Below are 8,778 nucleotides of genomic sequence, written 5' to 3' on the forward strand. Positions count from 1 at the left end.
CATAATAAATGAATAAATAATATTTTGATATTATTACATTCAAACATAATCTTTTTCTATTGTTGTTGTTGTTGCTTTATGTGAAGAAGATGATAATGGAGGTATAATAGTGGTGGTGGTGATGGTAGTGATGAAGAAAATGAGGTGGTGGTGCCTTTGAATTGAGTGATGATGGTAATTAGGGTTTAGGGTGGTGGTGAGGAAGAATTTCGGTGGTGGATTTGGGATTGGAAAAGTGGTGGTGTGGAGTAAGTGGTGGTGGTGGGGTAATTTGGGAATTTCAAATAATTTTTTTGGATTTGGATAGTTTTGTTAGCAAAAGTTTATATTTCATGGGTACAAATGGTAATTTCCTTCTTCTATGGGTGGATATGTCAGCGTTTTCAACTTTCGTAGGTACAAATGGTAGTTTACTCAATTTACATATTCACTTGATTTGTACAAAAACACATTGGACACGCGATACGGTATACATCACCCCTGATAAAATAGGAGATGCCATTGGCTTGAATGTATCTGGTAAAAATTTATTTTATAATATATTCTGTAAATTAAATTTCGGTATTTTTTACATTATTTTTGTGTTATTGAAATATTTTTGCTACTGTTATAGGGGAGTGCTTTTCAAACAAAATTGTAAATAAAGAAATTAATGAAGAACATAAGAAAGTTATTGAAAATTTCAAAGGTTATTTTTTGTTACTTTTGACAAAGTCTTTGATTGTCATGAGTATTGATGGACCAAAAAACCAGCTAAAATTTTAGAGAATATTCATTCTCTTCATCTAGAAGTGCTTCTTGTTGCCAACAATAATAAACAAATTTTTTTCAGTTCACATGATACCCATTTTTTATGTGAACACAATATAAGAATAGAATTTGGCTGCTCACGTGCTCAACTTCATCATCAAAAGCATCAAAGATCACAAATTGAAAAATAAATTTACAGTTGATGGTTGCCTCTTTGCATTAATAATAATATATTTCCATGAATTTATGTACAAGAATAAGCCGGTGGATAAAAATTCTGGACTACCATGGATGCACATTGGACTAAGAATAGAAAAAAGTTAGTTTTGTTTCGAGGCCTCGTAAGAAGAGCATAGTTGAGAGACCAATCAAAAGAAGAAAAGAAGAAAAAAAAGAAGCAACAAAAGAAGAAGACTCTTATATTGGACTCACCTTCAAAAAGTGAAAGCGAATCTAAGTATGAGTATGATTCTAAATATGACTCAAAGGAGACATCGAAGCAAAGAAAATAACATGAGAGAATGGCAAAGAAGTAATTATTATTTTTTGATGTTTTTGTAAATATTTATTCTCTTTATTTACCTCGTGTGTTTGTACTTTTCATGATGGAATTCAAAAAGAGGAAGCACATTATTGTGGATTAATCTTCTCAAACAGAGATTGAATCTGATGATAAATAAGATTTAGAAACTATCATTGTAATACTATGTTTTGTTTTTTCATCAAAATTTTTTTTATAAACAGAATTTTTATTATGTATTGTCAAAAATGAAGAAATTCAAGAAATTACAAAAGGTTGAAGAAAAAAATAAGCTTGCAGAAGAGTATGTATTAATTTTCAGTATTTTTTGATAATTTTCTATTTTCTGTATCAATTTACTTCTTTTTATGTGTTGTTTTTATTATATAAATTCGGTGCACTTCAGTTTAAAATAAGGTGCATTGGTACTTGTTTGTCTGACATCATCATTTATTCATTTCAGTAAAATTAGACGTTAAATATAGAGCTTCTTATATTTGACTTTCTTTAGTTTTTAGAGCTTGATGATTTCACAAATAATGGTATTTGTTGGAGCAAAAGCTTTGATAGACAACGATGAGAGTGTCGAAGTACCATACATTAGCATGAGTGGATAGCAAACAAGGTTAATCTTTCTATTTAATAAATATTACTGTGTTTTTTTTTTGTTTTTAGCTGAGATTGTGCAATATATGTGATGAAATGACTGAAGATAATTAATCCCAAAAAAATAAAAAAAAAAAAAGAAAATACACATGGAAGAATTGAAAAATGATAACTATCATTAAAAATAGATAATTCTCTATTACTAAATTATTAGAGTTTAATAAATAAATTTCTTTAAACGGTAGGAACAAATTGATCATTTTAGACTCGAATATACTTCACTCATTCTATTCGACGAAATAAATCAACTGAGAAGTAAAGCCATTGAAAAATCTAAAGTAATCAGACTCTTCAAGCCATCTGCTACATTATTAAGTCTTTATGGTAGGTTTACATCAGGAGATATAGAAAGTTAATAGATTGTGTAATGTAAATTGTTAATAATTTCTCTTCAATATTATTTTGAATTGTGTGTACAGATTTGTTAAAACAAATAATTCTTTATTAAATATTCATTCCAAAATTTTTGATAGATTCCAAATCTTTTGTCTATGCTATATTACAGTTATATTAATCTAAATGAATCTACATTCACATTTACTATATTCAATATACTAAAGAAAAATCAACTGAAAATTTATACAGGATTACACCTTAAACTATTAACCATCAAATAATTGCAGAAAATAATTTAAAAATTAATACTTACTATTGAATAACACAACACAATACAATTATGAAGGTAATACTTATTATTAGATTAAAATATCATAAACAAGCAAAAATTAATTTCAAAACTAACGGTAACATGGTAAAAAGTACAAGACAGAAAAATATTAAAAGTAAACCTCATTTCTATTAAAAAAAATATTACATAGAATGCACCGAGATTGTTCAACATAACACCGAAAATAATTCCAAAAAACACCGAGAAAACTATCTTATTTCTTTGAATCTCTAAACTGATAATTCATAATTTGTTCTTTATAAATGCTGAAATTTGACTGCATTATTGATCCATTATCTAAAAGGTTCAACTGCAAAAATAAATCATATATTAGCGCAACCATTAACATGCATAAAGACAATTTTACCTAATTAAAGCACATCAATTTTAGCTTTGTTAGAGATTTCTTTTTCTTTTTCTTTGATGCATTTGTAATCTGTTTTTTGATATTTAATCCCAATCTATTTTTGGTACGCCCTCTTTTTTCCATGTGAGGCGGGTTTTGAAGGTCATCAATATCATCTAAGGAAGCATCTTCATGTGATAACAAACATTTTTCTTTACATTAGGCTTTATATTCTTGCATCTCAACCATCATGTTATCATAAGTGCAATGCTGAATCGCTATCTGTTGAGTTAAGAAATTAACTAAATTAATTAGTGATGACAAACATTATTTTTGGGTAAAATAAATAATTAGTGTTGATTATTAATAATTATATGTTACTAATTATTTTACTAAATGTTGCAGGCCAAAATTAAATCCAATAGCCCAAATTGGAATGAAATAATACAACTAGGTTGGTGGGTTGGTAAATCAAGTGAAGCCCAAAAGAAAACAAAGCTGAGGAACCAACGGGCTGAACTTGAGTGGAACCCAATTCAAGCCCGATTTGATTTCACCAAATCCCTCCATCTTGCTCCCAAAGTAACGTTCTCTTTCTCTGTCTCAGTCAAATCACAGAACTCAGAAAAAGTAAGAAAGAGAGCTGAGTTTCTAAGCTAGTCATGAGAGAAGAAAGAAAGAGAAAGACCAAGCTTGAAAGGCAGAAGTCAAATCATCCATTTCAAACCAAATCAAGCTTAGGAAAAGGTTAAAGGTAACGCATTTTCTTTTAGATGTATCAGATCTTCTTCTCTTCTTCCCAACTCTCTACAAGTCCGAAAATGGCATATAAGGCAAAGTTGTTTTCTGCCCTAATCTGCTGTGTATCTACGGTCACAAGTAAGTCTTGGGGACCAAGTAGCTTATCAATAGCTCAGATCTGTTTTGCCATTGGAAGATTTTTGTGGTTGCTGTTTTATGGCTTTCGGTCAACCTTGGGAGGCCAGAAGCAAAATTTCCATTGTGAGGATTATTGGAAAAAAGTGAGACAGCGGGTTGGTGAAGCTCAAGGCTCAAGAAGTTGACCTAGGAAGAGCAACCAAGCAACATGCAAGGAGATAAAAGAAGCTTGCTGTTCATTCAGAAAGCAAGGAGAGATAACCCAGTGTATTAAGGTTTTGTTCTGTGAAGAAGTTCTCTGAAAAAGTTCCTCTACTTGGACAGTGCTTTCTTTCAAAGAAGCATTCTGCCAAAAATGAAGAACTGAATCAGAGGCTAGCAAATCTAGTTTATCACATAGCAAAGAGGCTGTTGATGAAGTCAATCTCCTTCATGTTTTACAGATTGTAATTTACTTTTCAATGTTTATCTTTCTGTAATTTCTAGAGTGAAAAGGCATATTGAGAAAGCTCAAGTAAAAGCCATGAGTGGAAAAAGGCTGAGTGATACACTTGAGAGAAAAGTCTAGAGTTGTTTTCAGATTTCTTTAAGTATGTCTGTGTCTTGTATCTTGTACCTGTGAGGTATCCCTTTCTTGGTTGGGTTAGCACTAAGAGTGAAGAGTTAGGTATTAGCATAGCCAATGTCAAGTTAAGTTAGAACTTGAGTGTGAAAGGATTGTGTCAATCCTGTGGAATTGGTGTATGTAATACTGTTAACTATAGTGAAAATTCCTCCATTGTTGTGGAGGAGACTGGATGTAGGTTGCATAGCACAAGGCAACCGAACCAGGATATATGCTGGTGTTAGCTTTTCTCTTCTCTGTACTGTTCTGTTTTCTGTTATTCATATGACAAAAATAAATTGTCTCATAAATTTCTGCTGCTGAGTTCAAATAGAATCAGAATTCAAAGTTTGTTTTAAAGGGTCAGTTCAGTAACTTAAAAGAAAGGCATAGATTCAACTCCCCTTCTCTAAGCCTACCACAACCTTCAATTGGTATCAGGAGCTAAGGTCTCAAGAATCAAGCTTAACCGCTTAGAGCAAAGATCCAATGGCGAACAACTTGGGCACAACCACAGTTGCCTACACTCTCACTGAAAGCCAGTCAAACAATCGGCCACCTTTCTTCAACGGGAAGAACTATGCCTACTGGAAAGAAAGGATGAGGATCTTCATCCAATCCATTGACTACAACATATGAAAGATTGTTATGAGCGGTCCCAATATTCCAACAAAAATAAGTGCTGATGGAGTGGTGACTCCAAAAGAAGAAGCTGAATGGAATGAGGACGACAAGAAGAAGATGGAGCTGAATGCTAAAGCCATCAACCTTCTTCACTGTGCTATCAGCTTTGAAGAGTACCAAAAGGCGTCTAGATGCAAGACAGCCAAAAAAATCTGGAAAAAACTCCAGGTTACACACAAAGGTACTAAACAGGTCAAAGAAACGAGGATTGATATGCTACGAAAAGATATATGAGATGTTCAACATGAAGGATGGAGAAAGCATTGATGAAGCATTTGAGAGATTCTCAATCATAATCAACAACCTTGATGCTCTGGGTACAAACTACTCAGAACAAACCCTAGTGAGAAAACTCCTTAGAAGCCTCACAAAAGAATGGGAAACCACTGCCACTGTCCTAACTGAGAGCAACAATCTAAGTCCTATAACCTATGATGAGCTGAGAGAAAAATTCCTTGCCTATGAAACCACACACACAAACCTGGACTCAAAGAAAAAGAGAATATCCCTCAAGTCAAAAATAGAACCAAAAGAGAGTGAGTCTAGTGATGGTATTTCAGATGATGAGCTTTTATTTTTTGCTAGGAGATTTAGAAGGATGATGAAGAACAAGGACAAATACAAGGGTTCAAGCTCAAAGAAACACAAGATGGACTTGAGCAAGGTGACGTGCCATCATTGCAAGGAGGCTGGATACTTCAAGCTAAACTGTCCAAAGCTCAAGAAAGAGGACAAAGGAAAGAAGGAAAAGAAGGGAGTGCTCATGGCAGCTTGGGAGGATCTTGAGAACGACTCCAATGAGAAAGAAGACTCTAAAAGTGAAAACAAAGACTGTTTCATGGTTGGAAACAATAATTTTGATGAGGTAAATTACTTTGACTTGTCTATGGATGATTTATATGCTATTATTGATGATCTCACTTTAAACACCTCAAAACTGCTTGACAAGTACAATGAGTGCAGATCTGAAAGAGATGCGTTAAGAGCTGAAAATAAATTTTTAAGAGAAAAAGAGATGCGTTAAGATCTGAATGTGCTTTGGACATTATTAAATAAAATAGATTTCTAAGATATGAACTTGAAAAATTAAAAGGAAAGCACATTGTGGATCCTTCTCATAAGTTAATTGCTGAAAATGAAAAATTAAATGATATGATTAAAAGGTTGAATGGTGACTTAGCAAAATTTGCTCAAAGTTTTAGTAACTTGGACAAATTACTTGCAAGCCAAAGACCATTATTTGAAAAATCTGGTTTAGGTTATATAACCAAGGAAGATGCAGTTTTTAATGATTCCTCTAAAAAAATTGTGGCTTCTTCATCAAATACTAAATCCACACCAATCAAATCTGGTATTGGATATGTTCCAACATTTGAAGAAAAAATTTGATGAAGTATACACAAATAAAACTGAACCTTCACCAAGAACCGAACCTAATTCAAAAAATAAGGTTGCTTTCAAGAAACAACCATCTTACAACAAAACCTCATATTCGAAAAGCCCAATAGTTCAACAAAATTCTGGTGAAAATATTTTTGCAAAGAGGAATAATTATAACAAAAATCAGTTTGTCAAAAGAAATGCACCTCCTCCAAAAACCAAAAAATGTCAATCATTTAATCATTTCCAGCATGGTAGCTCATCAAAATTTCAGCAACATGCATCAGAAAATCATTGCCTTAATTGCAAAAAATTTGGTCACTCATATGCACAATGTTTCATTGAAAAGAGAGTTGTGGAAAACCAAATTTACAATGTTGTTTGTGATTTCAATGCACTTGGGCAATCAAGATGGATTAACTTCAAAGGATCCAAATTAATTTGGATACCTAAGGTTATTTGAAGCGTTTCATGCAGAGTTGCCTAGCATCCAAGAATAAAAAGGATATGTGGTACTTGGATAGTGGATGCTCAAGACACATGACTGGAAGGTCAACTTACTTTATCAAACTAAGCAAGTATGATGAAGGTTTTGTGACATTTAGAGATGATGGTAAAGGTAAATAGTTGCTGTTGGAAAAGTAGGTAATGAACAATCTACTTTCATTGATGATGTATTTTTGGTATATGGTTTAAAGCACAATCTTTTGAGTATAAGTCAGCTGTGTGACTTAGGATATTTAGTGACTTTCAAAAGGCATGAATGCTGTGTTATAAATGAAAAGACAAATGAAGTACTTTTTGTTGCCAAGCGTTTTAATAATGTTTATGGACTAACTCTTGATGAACTAAAGGATCAAAATGTAGCTTGTTTTCATTCTAAAGAATCTGAAAAGTGGTTATGGCACAAGAGATTGGACCATGCAAGTATGTTTCAAATAAACAAACTTGTAAAGAAAGAATTAGTAAGAGGTCTTCCTTTGATAAAGTTTGACAAAGACATCACTTGTGATGCTTGCCAAATGGGAAAACAAACAAAAAGCTCTTTTAAACCAAAGGAAGACATCTCTACTAAAAGACCACTTGAGTTGCTACACATTGATTTATTTGGTCCAACAAGAACTCAAAGCCTAGGTGGTAAACAATATGGTTTAGTAATTGTCGATGACTATACTAGGTTTGGTTGGGTTTTATTTCTTGCACACAAAAATGAAGCCTTTTCGGCCTTTGAACCTTTTTGCAAGAAAATTCAAAATGAAAAGGATTTGAAGATATCTTCTATAAGAAGCGATCATGGAACTGAATTTGAAAACAATTTATTTGAATCCTTTTGTGAGGAATTTGGAATATCTCACAACTTCTCTTGTCCAAGAACACCACAACAAAATGGTGTTGTGGAAAGAAGAAATAGAAGCTTACAAGAAATGATAAGAACTATGCTTTGTGAGAGCAATGTTCCAAAATTCCTTTGGGCTGAAGCGGTTAACACAGCTTGCCACATTTTGAATAGAACAATCATAAGGAAATTCTTGAAGAAAACCCCTTATGAACTTTGGAAAGGTTACCCACCAAATTTAGATTACTTGCATATCTTTGGATGCAAATATTTTTTTGTTTTAAATAACAAGGATAATTTGGATAAATTTGATCCAAAGGCGTATGAGTATTTGTTTGTAGGATATTCCATAACTAGTAAAATATATAGGGTTTATCATCAAGATACTAGGATTATTGAAGAGTCCATACATGTTACATTTTGTGATACTAACCTGGTGCAAAGTATTTTGGAAGATTGTGATTCAGAAAATCAAGCTCAAAAGGATGTTGAAACTGTGCAAAATCAAGAAAATGGAAATTCTGTTCAAGCTGAACCAGAAACTGCTGTTGTTGAAAATTCAAGAGACAATTTCATTTTGTCTCATGAATCGGAAAGAAACCCTGAAGCCAGCAGCACCCAGAATCCCTTGGTATCTGAATCTGCCTCTAAGTCCACCAAACTTCGTGAATGGAGATTCTTGAAGAATTATCTTGAGGAATTTGTTATTGGGGACGTCTCTCATGGGGTTAGAACTCGGTCTTTCACAAGAAAGGTAAATGAAGGAACAAGCATTGCCCTACTCTCTCAAATGGAGCCTCAAAACGTCAAGGAAGCCCTTGGTGACCCTTTATGGGTAAAGGCAATGGAAGATGAGCTCAAAGAGTTTGAGAAGAACCAAGTGTGGACTTTAGTTCCAAGGCCAAGTGGAAAGAAAGTGACCGGCACCAAATGGATTTTTCGGAAT

The sequence above is a fragment of the Arachis ipaensis genome, chromosome B06 (assembly GCF_000816755.2).
Source record: "Arachis ipaensis cultivar K30076 chromosome B06, Araip1.1, whole genome shotgun sequence".
In the NCBI taxonomy this organism is placed as follows: Eukaryota; Viridiplantae; Streptophyta; class Magnoliopsida; order Fabales; family Fabaceae; genus Arachis; species Arachis ipaensis.